This window comes from Ochotona princeps, chromosome 1, assembly GCF_030435755.1.
Source record: "Ochotona princeps isolate mOchPri1 chromosome 1, mOchPri1.hap1, whole genome shotgun sequence".
NCBI lineage: Eukaryota > Metazoa > Chordata > Mammalia > Lagomorpha > Ochotonidae > Ochotona > Ochotona princeps.
Genome location: NC_080832.1, coordinates 78,204,980 through 78,222,729, shown reverse-complemented (window position 1 = coordinate 78,222,729; position 17,750 = coordinate 78,204,980). Strand labels below are relative to the sequence as shown.

The window sequence follows — 17,750 nt, the reverse complement described above, 5'->3', positions numbered from 1 at the left end:
CATGTTGCTGAGTCCACTAAAGTACCTCTAGCGGAGAATGTGCCTACAGAGGTGACCCCCAACATGAGTCTGGTAATGTAGTGCCTGCTGGAAATGATGGGTGGAAAGGAAGAGAATAAGGTAGAAAGAGCTAACAGTTGATGATAAAAAGTGATAGAGTACAATACAGCATTGAGACAGCAAGTGGTTTAGCTTGGCTGGAATGAAAAGGAAGGCATATGTAGGTAAGGCAAGAACATGAGGTAGGCAAGATACATAATGTGCTTAGTTTGTGTTCTAGTACATAAGGTTTGACATCAAAAAGATTTGTTAGACTCTCATTTAAAATGACATTCTTAATAACTTTCTTGATCTTTGTCTAACTAGAGATTTTTTTTCTTTTTTTGTCAATCCATGTAACATTTTTTTTGTTTTAATTTGAAAAACATTACTCTGAGCCTTACACAACTACTTTTGTGTTTATGTTTTCTGTCAGATTTTGAGGGCCCTCTTTGAAAGCTCTTGAGAAAAGCTTTGCACATAGCAGACAGTCACTTATTTACTTACCTAACTAGCTCTAGGAAGAACTCAGTGGCAGTCAGAGGAATGTACCTGACAAGTTGTATACAGAAGCCTCTGATTCTAAGATAAATCCTAAGAGGACTGTTGGTGGAAGTAAGATACGTGTTCTGTGCATCATGGGACCTGGTGGCCATAGGAGATCAAAGGGATCATTTTTGGAAGGATTAGAAAGGTAATCCTTGACAACCCTTGAGGCCCTAAAGGAGAGCTGAAAGCTGCATTCTGATTTGGCGGGACTCTGGTAGCATCAACAGAAAGAACCATCGGGGTATTCCAAGGTGCCCTGGTGGTTTACTCTTAGAAAGAAGGTTCTACCCCAGGTAACCAGTTCTGATGTCTCCTCTCAGAGCCTAGACCAAAGGTTGCTTGCACAAGGGACTAACACAGCAGTAAGCAGGGGCAGACAGAAGATCCATTGTTAACATCTGCAGTGAACAATGCCCTTGACATCAACATTCACACTCTCTTGGATTGGCTGGCAGCCATCTCACTGCTTGAGAGGACACAGAGTCCCACAGTTGCTTTATGTGTGGGAGATCAACCTTGAGCAAGTGACTCAAATGGAGTTCAGGTTTCAGTCAATCATGACCGAGGCTACACCATATTAGCAGTTGACACTGTGACTTTAATTCTCAGCTGATGTGATGTAAAAAATATCTTTAGAGTCCATCATAGCCATTATCCTTACAATAACCCCTGTGGAGCCACTTCTCTGCTGAGTGACTCTGCAGTCTGCTGCACCTTACTAGTTCATAAAGGTACAGCCTTTGGAGTGAGACCCAGATGCAATGTGGTGGCACACCTTACTGATTCAATTACCTTCTGCATAAATCTCTCTAAGCCACACCATTCTCGTCTATCAAAGGGAAGATAGTTCTCAAAGAATAACCACATGTGGTCTCACCTGAAAAGCAGCTAATGAAATGCCGAATGCACAAAAATGCCACACTAATTAGTATTTTCTTGAATTTAAATGTCCTTGGCTCTTCCTGTATGAATTGTAGCACATGATAAAACATACCCATATAAATGCCAAATGATTTCTGGATTTATGTTTTTCCTAATATTTTGCACGTGTTTAAAAAAATCTGTTTTGAAATCAGGCCTGATTTCAAGGGTTTTATTTTGTGATAATGTGGGCGGCAGCCACTTTCTTGTGTCATATTTGGCACGAATCAGGGCCCCGGGCAGCTGTGAGTGATGCTTCCTCAGCAGAAGGCACTGCAGGGCTCCGATCAGAGGGCAGGGCAAGAACAACCACATGGACCGACAGGAACTGCTGGCCTTAGGATCCTACACGTGCACTTCTCAACATGTGCAAATGAGAGGACTGCGGCCAGTGACCAATATAGGAAAAGCCCAAGTAGCAAGAGAATAAAGAGAAGGGCGGTGAGGGTCCAGAAGCAGGACTCCTAAGAACCCACACTACTGACCTTCTTGGCTCGACAAAACCACTTAACCACATTTCACTCACTCCATTCTCAAAATGATTGTGTCAGATATGGCTTACTTTCCTGACAAACCATGAAGGGCTACATCTCAGCCACGTTCACGGACTTTCCCAAGATCACACTGATTGTTGGCTCATTCTCCTAGCAGGAGGAACAATGGAGTATCAAGAAACCTGGTCTTCCTTGTCTGCTTTATGCTGACTCTTAGGGACTAGATGAGATGATCTCCATGGCCCCTTCCATCTCTCCCATACTGTTTATTACCATGGAAAGCTCTGCTGGAATATTTAGAGAAGGAAGAACATCTAGTAGCTACCTACTAGTTGCCAGATATCATCACATATGAATATAATTTCTGTATGAATTGCCCCAAACTGGCCTTGAAAAATATCACTCAGATTCAACAATGATGAACATTTCTGATCCTTCTGTGCCTTTCCATCATCCTGCCTCCCTCCCTGTCTTCTGGCCTTTCTTCCTCCCTTACACACGTTCTCCCTTCCTTTTTCCTGTTTTAAATTTATCTATTTGGTGACCAGTATTATGGCAGAGCAGGTAAATTCACTGTTTCCAATGCCAGCATTGTGGTTTGTATCTTCAAAAGATTTCCAATTTAGAAGGCAGACAGAGAGAGACAGGCAGACACTGGTTCACTCTCTAAGTCCCAACACGGTCCAGGGCCAGGCCAGGCTGAAGCTGAGAGCCTGGAACTCCATGAGAGTGACAGGAAACCATGCACTTAAGCTATTAACTCTGCCTCCCAGGGTGTGCACTGCAAGGTTGGATTCGAAATGGAGCTGTATCTAATACGGGACACAGGTAGACAAAGTGGTCTCTTAACAACTGTGCCAAACACCTTTCACATATAAATAAATTATATAATAAAATCTTGAAATTTCATCCTAAATATTTCATTCTGTGTCTCCTAAAAATAAGAGTATTACATACTTACAATGCATTTTCACATCCAAGAAAATTAACAATAGTTCTATTCATGTTTAGTAGCCTGTGCAGATTAAAATTTCCTTGTTTCCAAAAGGTCATTTACAGCTTTTGTTTTTTTGAAACAAGACCAATCAAGTTTCACTCATTCTGGTTAAGCAAGTTAAGCAAGAATTGTTCCTCAAGCATTCAATTGTTTGTGTTGTTTTATGATATTGACTTTAGCAAAACCCAGTCCCAAGTGCAGTAGACTAACTGTTCCTTTTCTGGATTTGTCTGCTGCTTTGTGGTGTTAGTTTACTCCAATCTCCCTCCTCCAGTTGTTCCTGTACAATGAGATTGAGTCTAACAGTCAAATTGGAATTAGAATGAATATTTGGTAGGAATATTCCAGAGGTGCTTCATCCTTTACAATCCATCAATGAGGAGGTACGTAATGCCAGGTTGTCCAACACCAGTGATGCTAAGGATGATCACATGACTAAAGTGAGGCCTGGACTTACAGGTGCTTCCATTGAAAAGGCATGGATTTCCTTGAAAACAGCCTCCAATCTGTAAACAATATGTCCAAAACAACTGTACATTTAATCGTTAGCATTCAATGGTTTTTGTTTAGTTATATAAATTGTTTTATCACTACACAATTTTTTTCTCAGTTTTAGTTTCTTCATGTATTTGATGTATAACTATAAAGAAGAGCTTTTCTAATCTATTGGGGATACATTATAATTTCTTCTTTTTGTAAAATTCATCTTATTTACTTGAAAGGCAGAGTGAGAGAGAGAAAGAGAGAGGGAGGGAGAGGGAGAAAGAGGAGAGGGAAAAAGAGAGGGAAAGACAGGGAGAGGGAAAGAGAAAGACAGAGACAGAGAAAGATATCCTCCACCTACTGGTTCATTCCCCAATTATTCAGCACTGGATTAGGCCAAAGCCAGGAGTGCGCAACTCAATCTAAGACTCCTATCTGGGTAGCAGAGGCCCAAGAAGTTGGGTCATCTCCTACTGCTTTCCTAGACACATCAGCAGGAATCTTGAGCAGAGCAGCTAGAATTTTGACATGGAATATAGATGTCAGCTGGGCACTTATCTTGCTATGCTACAACATCAACTACATAATTCCTTCGATTCCTTCATAAAAATCAATATACACGTTATCCTGCAATTATCTTCAAGCACAGCAAGTTGTTTCTTGCTGTCTAATGGACTATGTGAATATTTATTTATTTATTTATTTTGTTTATTTCTATTTGAAACTCAGATTTTACAAGGAGATAGAGAAGGAGAAATATAGAAGGTCTTCCATCTGCTGGTTCACTCCCCACATGACAATAGCCAGAGCTGAGCTGATCCAAAGCTGGGAGGCAGGAGTTTCCTCCACATCTGCCACATGGGTGCAGGAGCCCGAGGACTTTAGCCATCCTTCATTACTTTCCTGGGCAATAAGCAGAGAGCTGGATCAGGAGTGAAGCTGCTGGGGCACAACTGGTGCCCATATGGTATCCCAGAGTCAACCCCTTTAACTTTTTAAAAAATGTACTTTGTGAAAATCAGAGTTACTAAGACAGAGATAAAATGGGCAGAGACAGAGGGTGGGGAAAGAGAGGGAAAGGGAAAGAGAGAGAGGGAGATCTTCCATTAGTTGGTTCACTCCCAAATGGCATCAACAGCCAAGGTTAAACCAAGTTAAAGCCAGGGGCCAGGTGCTCTTTTCAAGTCTCCTCTGTAGGTGCAGGAGCCTGACTACTTGAGTCATCCTCTGCTTTCCAAGGCACACTTGCATGAAACTGGACTGAAAATGAGGCAGCAGGGACTTGAGCCATTGCCACTCATATGGGAATCCATGTGTTGCAGGTAGCAGGTTATTCACCATAACACAAGCTCCATCTTCAATCTTCATGTCAGTTGCAGTCACTGACTTTTGTAATGTCCAAAGTACCCCAAATGGGACCAGAGGGAACTCCTTCAACTGGCTGCCTCCTGTATCCTTTAGAAATATCCCCATCATTCTTTGAGATTGCATTAGTCCACTCTCCATAACTGTAATGAAATATTTGAGGTGGACAAGCTTTATAGGGAGTTAGATGCACACATAGGTAGATAGGGTTAGGTCCCTGTTGGAATAAAAAATCTTATTTTTAAAAAGATTTATTTATTTTTATTGAAAAGACAGATTTTACGAAGTTGAGGGGATTGCTTCGTGGCCTTTGGTTAAGATCAAGTGTAGTACAAAATTAAGGGCGGACGGATCTGTCTGTTGGTTCACTCCTTGAATGCCCAGAACAGCAGGAGCCAATCCAATCTGAAACCAGGAGTTTGGACATATGGGCTTGAATCATATGGGGTACCAATGTTTGCAAGTGGAAGATTAGCCAACTGAGGCATCATGCCACTCCCAAGGGGGAATACTTTTAAAAATGACAAGGTGCTTACTTCTACTCCCCAAGGGATTCTAATTTTATCATGAGACTATCAAGGAAGTAATGAATCAGCTTTCAGAGGGTGCAAAAAAGCTGTTTCTCCCAAAAGGCTGCCTTTAGCAAGATGCCAATCTCCATTCCTCTGGGTTTCCAGTTTTATCATCAGAAAGCAAGGGGATAATGATTCCAACAGTAAGAGCTTTCAGCTTATTATGAGAAAAAAAAGTTTGTGTTTGAGTACTGACTCTTACTGAACCCACTGCCTGGAATGCATGTCCCAGGAGGCAGCAGACGATGATCTCAGTACTTGGATGCTTTCTGTCCAAGGTGGGACCCTGATTGAGTTTTTCATCTCCTGGGCCAGCCTGGTTCAGCCCTGGTTGTTGCACGTGTTTGGAGAGTGAACCAGTGGAAGGGCCCTCTCTCTCCTCTCTCACGCTAGTTGTCCTTATATTTCTTTTGCTATCTTTGTCTCTTTCAAATAAATGAAAATAAAGAAACATGCTTTTTTAAGGAAAAAAAAATAGTACTATGTTCCAAAGCACTTGAAAGATTTATATTTCATTCAAGTTATATAGTTAGGATAATTTGCTTTCAAATTTAGTTCGCTTTTAATTTTTTGTAATTAAATTTAATTTTTGAACTGATCTATCTATTCAACCTCAAAATTACCTAAAAATGTAGTAAGAAAAATCAATTATATTTATCTAGGTGCCCATCTTCCCTGCCTCCCTTCCACCTCACTGCTTCATGCTGATAAATAACCAATTGTTTTATCTGCTTTAGCTTGATATTTGATTATATCTATGTATATAATTCTCTACTTTTTCAGATAAAAAATTAGCAAACAATATTCACTGATTTGGGCCTCATGGTTTCTTTCTTAACAATATATTTTGGGGGCCTGGCAGCGTGGCCTAGCGGCTAAAGTCCTCGTCTTGAATGTGCCTGGATCCCATAATCCTGGCTCCTCCACTTTCCATCCAGCTCCCTACTTGTGGCCTGGGAAAGCAGTGGAGGATAGCCCAAAGCCTTTGGGAACCTGCATCCACGTGGGAGACCTGGAAGAAGTTCCTGGATCCGGGCTTTGGATCGGCATAGCATCAGCCCTTGCGCACATTTGGGGAGCGAATCATCAAATGGAAGATCTTCCTCTCTATCTCTCCTCCTCTCTATATATCTGACTTTCCAATAAAAATAAATAAATCTTGGGCTCAGCAGCGTGGCCTAGTGGCTAAGGTCCTCGCCTTGATCCCATATGGCCGCTGGTTCTAGTCCCGGTGGCTCTACTTCCTCTCTATCTCTCCTCCTCTCAGTATATCTGACTTTGTAATAAAAATAAAATAAATCTTTAAAAAAAAATAAATCTTTTAAAAAAAACAATATATTTTGGACAATGTACAGGAATCATGCATATCTTCCTCATTCTTTTTTGCTACTGCCTACTTTGCTAACAGTCTTAAGTGGTAGTGTTGCTACTGAGTCTCAAAAGAAGTAGGTTGGGGTAATTGTTTGGTCTAGCATTTTGGATATCTGTGTCTCATTTAAGAGTACCTGGTTTGACTTCTGGATCCTGTCTCCTGCTTCCTACTACTGCAGAACCACACTTTTGGAGGGTGGCTTCCTGCTAACCCCATAAAAGTCAGGAAGGCCTGAATTCCAGGCTTCTGCTTAGGTCCCAACCAACTGTGGGCTTCTGGGGAGTGAACCAGTAGATTGAAATGCTCTGCTCCAGCCTCTTCTCCTTTCATACTCTCTCTCTCAAATAAACACAAATCTTACAATCAATCCCCTTAGCTTGCTTGCTTTTATTCATGGCCTGTTCCACCTTTGTTTATCGCCCACTGATCCCTGTAGGCATTTGAGCTTCTGACCTTTGCTGAGGCTTTCCGGATGAGCAGAAGCCAGGAATGCAAGGAGGAGTTAGCTCTCAGGAGTCAGTGTGTCAAGTTCGCTTGCCATTTCCAGCCCAAGGCACACCAGCTTTCTCCTGCTGAGATGGAAAGCTGAGGAGGGATGAATGAGAAAGGGGTGCAGTTCTCATGGTATCCCCCACCTTGGTCAGTAAATATGATTCATTTACTGTGTAATTATGATGGCTGGAATAAAACAGCAAATGTTCTAAAAGTTAAAAGGAGATAGAGATCACTGTGGTTTCCTCTGATACCTTCTTCACAGGTGTTGTGGGTTTATGTTTTTTTTTTAAATATTTATTTATTTTTGTTGGAAAGACAGATCCACAGATAGAGGGGGAGACAGAATGAAAGATCTTCCATCTGCTGGTTCACTTCCCAAATGGCCACAACGGCCGGAGCCCAGCCAATCCAAAGCTAGGAGTCAGGAGCTTCTTCTGGGTCTCCTACATGGGTGCAGACTCCCAAGGCTTTGGACCATCCTCGACTGCTTTCCCAGGCCACAAGCAGGGAGCTTGATGGGAAGAGCAGCAGCCAGGACACGAACTAGTGCCCATACAGGATCCCAACGCTTACAAGCACAAGTGGAACTCATTTCCCTCCTGTGCTAATTTAAAGGAAATTTAAGAAAGGAAAAAAAGTACTTAGAATTTGGCTAACATTTAGAAGTTATAACATTTGGTTAATGGAATGTGAAGATTTTGTTGCACAATGAAGCCGAAGCTTCAACTTTCTATACTTTAAATATTTGTATGTGACATCTCTTCACTCATACTTTCTCCCATGTTCATCTCCTAAATTCATAGCATTCACATTTTCTAGTTGTCTTTTTCTGTTATACTTTATTCACCTCTCATTAGAGTGGGGTTATTTTTTGGGGGGGAGGGGAGAATAGGCAATCATTCTTTACTGCTGGGTAATTCTTTCAAAAATTTATTTCTCAATGCTTATTTCTTAGGTTGTTTGTCTTATTCGGACCTAATCTTTTAAAAATATGAGTGCATTACTTTGGTCAAACTTAAAGGGCTTTTTCACCCTCTAAATGGATTTCCTGGTGATGATTATAAGAGCAATGTAGCAGAAAGAAAACAGCCCAAAGAAATGTGTTTATCAGATAACTGATGTGTATTAGGTTTAGGACTCCTGCCTGGCTTTTGGATTACACTTATTTTAGTACATGCAAAATAAACTAATCAAGCCCTCAACAGATCACCTTTTAGTTTTTGAAGGATAATGGTTTCACAGGAATCTGAAGTACTGTGTGAGGTGCTGCAAGCTGTTGAAGTCTATCCTAACAATGAGTCAGAGGCAGACTCTTAGAATGGTTGCTGTCGAGGGTTATAGCGCACACTGGCATGAAAAACTATCAAATCAGCTAAGTTAATATTGGCATGGGCACAAAAGACTATCCTCTTTTGGAGTCTTATCATTTGCAGGTGGACACCCAAGCTCTGAACTGGCCAACTGGCTGGCAAAGTGGAGGGGGACACTCCATGCTGTTAAACTACATCAGCACCCAAAGGTGAGTGGACAGTCATTTGATGATGCTTGAGAGCCTGCAGTGTGGGAAGAGTGCTCCAAGGACATGATACAATTGATTTTGATAGTCCTGAGACAGCATCAGCTTCGTTGCACAGGGTTGAGAAAGTCTTTCCAAGGTCTGTTGGCTGACTAAGTCCATCTTAGTCCATCTAACATAAAACTTGTAACATGTAAAACATGTAAAGCTTGGCCAGGAGAGTTATTCAACCTGTTTTTCCTCTTATACTCTGATAAGGCACTTGACATCCTCTGCTTGACTAGATGAGCTGACTCTCACGTCCCTGTGTGAATCTGGGTATGCTGTCCACTGCACAGGCATCAGCAACTGAGGAGGTTCAGTCTCAATACATGCACTCCAAGGTCAGACCTCATATACTGTGATTTTCCCTGTGGACAGGTTTTCAGTTCAGTGATTTAGTTGGGGAGTCCCGTAAGAACCTCGTCTGGGGTGACCTCATACTTGACTCTCATGTGCCGCAACCAGTGCAAGGTTAGGTTCAGTCCATTGCCTGCACCAGCCAATGAACATACCAGTGGATATAGCTGCCTGGTCAGTTCCATCCTAGCTGTATTTCTCATACAAACTGATGGGTGCTGCAGCCTTGCCCAGCCCAGTTTGCCATAGGCCCAGTCTTCACACACACCAGAAAGTGCAATGGCCTAGTCAGGGTGACCCCTAAAAACTATCAACAGGTCCCCAACCAGCCATAATTTTTGCATGTGCTAGTATGTGATGTAGTCTGTCTTAGTCCTTCCCATATTCCATTTGACTCTCGTGTACGCTTGTGGGTGCTGCAGCTTAGCTCAGCCTGCTCCACAGCCATTCCCAGCCCATTTGAATGATGACAAGTGCTGCTGCTTTTCCGAACTGGTCCACCACCAGCCCTGGTTCTTTCTCCCTCTAAACCACCCGGTCTCAGCTCCCTTGCCTACCTGTAAGTGGTGGGGTCCGCGGAAGTCCCCAGAAGTCATTCCTCCCCTGTCAAACATACCTCAAGCACTCCCACTCCTGTATGCTCCCAGGTCCCCTTCCCTAGGCAATCTGCAGCACCTCCACCTTGGTGCCATGGTGGTGTATCCCAGCCTGGCATTCCTTGCCTTACACACATATCTTTAAAAAAATAAAAACAGAATAGGCAACCATGCTGGCACACTGGTACTTAACACAATTTTGGCATTAACCATGCCCAGAATTCCCATTAGTCTTAACTTTTCCTCCCAGCGGTGCAACACTTGCCTCCAAGTACAACGCAACCTGGGCAGTTGCCTACAGCTGGGGTGTTCCATTAACTTTTAAAATTAGCTGGATAAGTTGAGGTAAGCTAAATGGGCTTTTAAAAAGCTGTGTGTTTTGGGCAAATACCAAATTGTTGTTAATGTAAATTATTTTACTACACTGATCTTGAGGCAAGAAGAATTCAATGAACTTTAAAAATGTCTGATTTACGACCAGAGTGGAATTATACAGGAAGAAACAAATTTCACTAACGAGTGCCTTCATTTTGTCTTGACCTTAGTGATACTCGGGTCCATTCAGAGTTCCTGTTTGGTAAGATGTGTTAACAGGAATGTTAGTTCCCTGACATTAGCATTAATGGAAATTTTGCATATTCTAAAAATGCTTCCCCTTTTAAATATGCTACTTGAACCCAAATAATCTCATAGTGGTGTAGAAAGAGTGATATTTGTATTTTAAAGCAGCCTCTGAATGAACTGGTTAGAAGTGAGTGCAGAGAACTGAAGAAAAGAAGTGGTCACTTAAGGTGTAGGTGCTCTGTTTTTCTCATCCCTTTATTTTACTTTCAGGAAAAAGTCAAAGAATTTAAAGACCCTGTTCCTAGTAAAACTTGATGGTTTAAGGTACTAAAATGCACCAGAGGCAAATGTTCATAATTTCTATTCAACAGGCTCTTCAGAATCACTGTAAAAGCAATAATAAAAATAATTGCTATAAAAATAGCACTTCAGGTTTGTTTAACCTGACTTTGCCATTTTTCTCTTAGCTGTATCTATAACCATTTTTTTACACTTTCTCAGCTGCAATTACTCTAAATGGCCTTTATGCTTAGGGTAATGAGGAATTATAATGAATTCTGAAAACTCATTAGCAATATATTTATGAAGAATGAAAACAGTTTCTACATTCAACAATAACCTTAATGCATATTTTATGTTTAACATTAACATGGTAATCATTTACCCAGCAGTAAACTAATAACTAAAACATAGATTATCAGAAATTCTTATAACTTGTGTTGCCATTGCCTAAAATTATTCAAACAATAAATCAAGTTTGATTCCTCATTGTTATAGAGATGTTGCCTCAACTCAGATACAATCATAAGAAAACTTTACACACACTTTTATATGTGTGTGTGTGTATACATATTATATAGATATACATACATATCATATTTAGAAAACAACTCACTAGGAGAGTGCTACAAGACTAAAAAGCAAAGGGCAAGCATCGTGGCACAATAGGCTAGGTCGCCTCCTGTCTGTAGGTGCCAACATCCCACATGGGTGCCAGTTCAAGTGCTGGCTGCTGCACTTCCAATTTAGCTCCCTGCTAATGTGCTTGGGATAGCAGTGGAAGATAAGCTGAGCATTTGGGGCCTTGCCACCTTCAGGCCTGGATGATAGCTAGTCTCTTTGTTTATGCACATAACATATTCCACTTTCCTCTTCCCCAGTTAGGTGATAACTTCCACGAAGGCAGGGACTGTGTTTGATTGGCAGCTGTCTCCTTAGCATCTGACATAATGTCTGGCATGTCTGGCACTCACCGAGTGAGTATTGCAGCAAGAAATGAACTGCACACAAGGATTTTATTTTTTCTGTGGTTACCCAGTCATCAGATCTTAAAGCCTTCTCGTTACAGTTTCAATACTGTGGCTTATGCTCATCACCTGCTTTCCATCTCACAACTTTTTTTTTTTTTTTTTTAGTTTGCTGTGTTTTTCCAGTGGAAATAAAGCATTGGAAAGAAGTGTTTCTTCCTGTTACAGCAGATAGAGGAGACTGTTGCTTGAGATAAATGTGAACTGTTTCAAGAACACGCCCTAAGTGATTCATTTTTTACTTCTATTCCTTGAGTGCTAAAGGCTCCATCTCACTCAGGGATTGGGTAGCATGGTACCTATTAAGATTTTATTTGATCAAGAATCAGCCTGATTAAGCAACCTAGAGCAGTGAATGAATTTTTGCTTCTTATGAAATTCAAGTTGTATTATTTGACTTCACAGCTGCTTCATTTTCCTAATATTCTTTTATGTTGAGTATGGTTCCTAAGCTCCTTAACATCAAAAAGATTTTGTTAAGAATTGTAACTGAAACTGGCATCGAATGAAGAGGCTTACATGAACCAGATCTTTGTTATTTAGAAGGCTGAAATCACAGACATGAAACAAATGTTTATTGAGTTTATTCTACATTATGCAAATGTAGGCCATTCCTTGATTTATTTTGCATGACTAATAATCATTATTATTAAGTCATAACTGTGTGCCTGGAACCATGTGAAAAAAAATCTTGACATATTCATACATCATTTCCACTGAGCCCCCAATAATAAGCAAGACGAGGTCCTCCGAGTTAAGTGAACTGGTGAAGGTCACACTGCTGGGACATTGACCAGGCCTGACTCTGAGGCGCAGTCCTTCACCTTTATGACCTACCCCTACTCCTGGGCTCATAGCCTCCTCCCTCACGAACTTCCCACTCACAAACAGCCAAGAGCGCCTACATCTTGGGGCATTCAGGAATTGTGGCACGAATGATGTGGTGACTGACATTTCTTAGTCCGATGCTTTGGGACATATGCAGTAACAGTTTAAAGTGCTGTTAATGGGGCAACCTTGGCAAAACAGAATTATTGGTCAGGTTTAGTTCCACTCTAAAAACACAATCTGAACAGCTGACACAAACTTGATGAAAAGAACTCTAATCTATACAACAGCCTTACTGAATAGTGTCTACTGTCGTCCACTGTTGCTCTCTCCCCCTCAATCACTGATTAGCTGCCAAACAAGACAGCCTAAATCTAGGCAGATGCTGTGGTGAGGACCACTTCAGGAGCCAGGTTCTCCAACTACCCCAACTGGGCTGCCTCCTCTGCTCTCTGCTGTGATGTTCTGCACTGACGCTCAGCCATCCCCCCAGGACAAGCTGGTGCTTCTTAGGAGTTTATTGGGCATCAAACTCTAGTCTCAATGATTTACATGAGAGAAAAAAGAAACCTAGAGAACTGTTTCTGCCTAGTACCTGCAAGTGGCTGTGATTTAGGAATCTCAGTATTTAAAAATTAACAAGCATTTATTGACAAATGTTTCAAACATCTGAATGAGACACACCATGCAATTTTCAACAGCTTCCATCCCTCATACAAAGTATAAGGGTCCTTTATTAAAAAGTTCAGGGAGGGGACTGGCAGTGGTATTCAGCAGGCTAACCATTATTTGTGATGCTGGCATCCCATATTACAGTGTTCGTTCGAGTCCAGATTGCCCTATTTCCGATCCAGTTCCTTGCTAATGTGCCTGCAAGAGCAGTGGAAGACAGTCAGATCCTTGGGTCCCTGCCACTCTGGCATGGAGTTCTTAGCTTCCAACTTCAGTCTGCCTCAGCCCTGGCTGTTGCTGTCACAAGGGAGTGAACTTGGAGAGTAAATCTCTAAAAACAAACAAAATCTCCAGAGGTTTGTGGAAACAAGGAATTGAAAGACATGTTTATTATGCTGCAAAATCCTTTTGAAATCCATGAACAGTTTTTTCTCATATGCATTATTCATGAGTGTTTTAAAGATTTTTCTATGCATGGATTTCAAATTTCGTACCAAAACAGACTTTTAATTCCATGTTTCCAAGAACATTTTGAAGTCCATTCACATATGAGCACTGCAAACCTTCTCCTCTTCTACTTTACTCCCATGGCACTTGCCTGACCATCAAAGGACCATGATTTGCTATCCATGCTTTTCACGGGTGAATATTTTACAACTGCTGGGAAAACAGACTCAATTGAAATTGTGCAACATGGAAGAGAGGCTGCACGGAATGGCCACTGAAGGGCAGGAACTGCGGCCCCCTGGGACACCTGCACACTGACATAGGAGGAAAGACAGCCTCCGGCCTCCCTGTCGGGGTGTCTGCTCCGCTCTCCATGGCAGCAGTCCTCTGGCCGGACTGGCCTCCTCTTCACTTCGGTTCCCTTACTGTCCCAACATGCTCTAAGATCCCAATCCCTGGGGCCAGAACTGTGGTGAAGTGGATAAAGCTGCTGCGTATGGGCACAGGCATCTCCCATGGATGCTGATTCAAGTCTCACATGTTCCACTTTCAATCAAACCCCTTGCTACTGCACCTGAGAAAGCAACTGAGCTCCTGACCCCTTTCTCATCCTCTGGCCCGAGCATCTGTCTTTGCCCTCTGCTGCTGTCTTGGTCTTTCACTTTTCTCAATGGAAGATCTGGAAAGAGGAATGCAATGGGCTAGCATGTATCTTTAGTTCTAGTTATATTTGTCAAGTTATTTTCAAGCTTCAGTAGGCCTTACTGGGGCAAGGACACAGATGTGGTACAAACATAGTAACCAGACTGACTAGGAGTTTCCACTAACTGTTGGGTATTTGTTAGTTTCCAATTCCTTTAGCTATTTGTTATTCCTTAGCTGTTCTCTAAGTTCTAAAACTTAAAAATTCTTTCCTTGGTTTCTGTCACACTGTCACTGTTCGGTTTGGGGCTGTTCTGATTGCTCCTCCATACTCTTGGGTTCCTTGTTCTTTTTCCAATTCATAAACTTAGGAATTCTTCATGGGACTTTTCAGGACTTCCTCTCATTTCTTTCTAAACTGTGGTTTTAGCAAAATGTTAGGTTTCCCCAGGTTGCATCCCATCAGACACTGTGATTTCTCAGCCTAGACTTCTTGGATCTTATTCCTCCTTTACCCTGACACCCTGTCCAAAGGAACTTACAGATGGAACCTAGATGGTTTGTGAGTTTGAATGAGAAAACAATTTATGTCTCTATATTTTCACTAAACACTAGCTAAAGCTTACCAATTCCTTCGATTGTGAAAAAGCATTACAGAGATTATTTTGTTATTTTGTTGCCAGTAAAAATCAGAAGTGTTTTACTATTTTCCCATTTTTGCAAATACTTAAACATTTTTCTTTTTAAATTGAGAGTTTTCCCCAAAAGTTTGGCCTGCAACAGCCAAGGCTGGGCTAGACTGAACCCCAGAGCTGGGAAGTGGGAATGCAATCACCTGCTAACAATAAGTTGAGTCAGGAGCTAGGCCACATTTGGAACTCCAGCACTCTGATGTGGGACGCAGCCATATTAGTGTTAAGCCCAATGACCACTATCTTTAAATACTTATTTGCATTAATAAGACAGCATGCATAACCATATCAAACATTTGATATTTGAATAACCTTTGTAGCATGGCTTCCTTTATAATTCTGAGTCTTTCATTTTGTATATTTAGAAAAAAATTTTAACTGAGAGTGTCCACAGACTTCACCAGATTGTAAAAGGCCCTTGTCAGTCCCTTATACACATACACACAAAGGGTGAGGAGTTTGCTGTAAAATACTAGAACCAGATGTAAGAAAGACCAAGTGTTATCCAGGGATTTCACTTCTACCCATTCAAGTTAGTTCTGACAAGATGAGAAAATTGATATGATAAAGGATGTTACAGGATTTTCAACCCTGTGATAGATTGAACCATAAACAGGAATTGGCAGTCTTTCTGTACATAACCAGATACTAAGGATCAAGTGGTCTTGGTCACTCTAACACTAAGCATACATACAAAAAGGAACATGTCTCCGTAAAACTTGCTGCTGAATTTGATGCGCATCACAGATTAGAGACCTGGATTTAAGAACTGTTAGGACTCTTTGAAACTTATCTCTGCACCCTCCCCGTATCTACTTTGTTGATTTATCCCTCCATCCTGACCAGCTCCAGCTTTCATGTTGACACCTGCCTTTTGGAAGTTCTGAGCATCCATGCCACAAATTCAAGCTTTCTTACATGCCCACTTCCAATTTCAGATCCTTAGGGCAAGGAAGCTTCCCAATCAGTTGTTACATGAACATGGCTTTGTAGGCATCTGACCTACCACTTTAAGGATCACAGCTGAGCAACAGATACCAGCAAAGTGCAAGGAGCTGGGCTGACATCTCAGGATTGCAGTGTTTTAACAAGGTTCTACTAGCTCCCCTCTCCCTTTCTGAGGCAATGAGCACTTTGCCAGCCTCCTCACACCCTGCGGCCTCCCTGTCTGCTGGTAGGGACATTATTCTCCTTTAAAATCTCCTCTGTCAAAAGCCGCCTCTTCCTTCTTTTTCCTTTTATATCCACACAACACTGTATTGCCATGCCACAGTGTGTCTTGTTCTGTCACTATTTTTGTACATGTCTCTTTTCACATGCAGACAATAGGCACCCTGTGACTAAAGACATGGTTTGCTCAACTTTTTATCTCTTCTGGTACCTTTCCCAAACCAGGCTCTCAGCTCCAATTTTATGAACATATGTCTTCATAACCAAGTAATGCTACACCAAAGAAATGCTGAGTTCTTAGTAAGGCTTGCACTTACGCCGGAGAACTGCTATCAGCTCTTAGGCTACATACTTTATAATTTATAGATACACATTTTGATAATCATGGCAGCAAAATTCCAAAGACATTTACAAAGACATTTTGGAATAAAATAATCTCTTACTTCCATCTGCTACCTACTTTTTGAAGTACCTTCCTATTTAAAACTTTTCAATATTAAAAAAAGAATAAATTCCCATCAGGAGTGTATCTTCTGTGAGTATGCTATATTGATAAACCAATACACAGAATCAGCTTAAACAATAGGCAAAGTTAGAAATTTTAAGTTCTAAAAACTGCTTTCAAAAAAATACCCCAAATGACTCACAGTTGTGCAAGAAACTTCGCAAAGATCCAGGGACCTTGACATCCGATTCTTTTTTTTTTTCTTTGAACTACTATTAATTATCAGATTCCCTAGGAGGCTGTTGAATCCCCTCCTGGAATAAAAAATGTAAATACAGCACTACAGGCAAACTTTTTTTTTTTTTGTCTACTTCACTGAGAAAGGCTTGGGCTCTATCAGTCACAAAACACCAGCTATAGAACTATGCCTAGACTATTAGGAACTGCAGAAAAGTCTTCTTATTTAACAGCATCCCCCAGGGAGACCGCTGAAATTTGCAGCAGTTCTTAAAACCTCTCAGAGTTGACTCCACTGTTAACGTTAGGTGCAGAGCAACCAAGTCATTGTGTCTGGTAAGGGGTGGGAGGGTAGGGTCTGATTCTCAACGATGACAGAAGGATTCTCATTTCCCTGGGTATTTATTTATTTATTTTTGGCTATAGTTACAGTTTTGCTACGAAAAATAAAATACCAGCTATTCTGTCGTCTGGGTTTCTAATTTTCAGCGTCTCCAGAAGCAAAGAAACCCGCTCATTAACTTCACAGAATCACCCTTTTGCAGTCTCCGGAGGGGATGGGCAAACAGGTGAGTCCAGCCCCGCAGCGCCCACCAGCTCTGGACACCCTGACCAGCCGGTCCCACCTTGCGGGCGCACGGCCTCCAGTCGCCGGTCCCGGCGGCACCTCAGCGTCTTTGGGCATTTCAGGGTGGAGATGCTCTAAACCAGCAAACCGCAGTACAGAACCCATGCATGGACTTTGCCCTTTTGCCTCCTTGGCTTTTTGCTCGCATGGCCGCGGTCCTGGCCACCCCGACTTACAGCTCCTTCCCGGCTCGCGGGTTCCCTCCACACCGCTGTGCGCGCTGAGGGCATCCACCGGCGGTCTAGAAGGGGCTGGAGGTGGGCCGAACTCGGTCTACCGAGCGCGCCAGGGAGACTTGGGAACTACAACTCCCATCACGC

At 41.9% G+C, this 17,750-nt stretch overlaps 1 long non-coding RNA gene across 1 annotated transcript in view; it reads right to left on the bottom strand.

The window, feature by feature from the left end:
* LOC131479788 (uncharacterized) overlaps positions 1-17,730 on the bottom strand; it is a 38,285-nt gene extending 20,555 nt beyond the window's left edge. The window contains exon 1 of the long non-coding RNA XR_009245097.1: positions 17,607-17,730. This is a non-coding gene — a long non-coding RNA (uncharacterized LOC131479788). The remainder of the gene's footprint in view (positions 1-17,606) is intronic.
* Between the last annotated feature and the right edge of the window lie 20 nt (positions 17,731-17,750).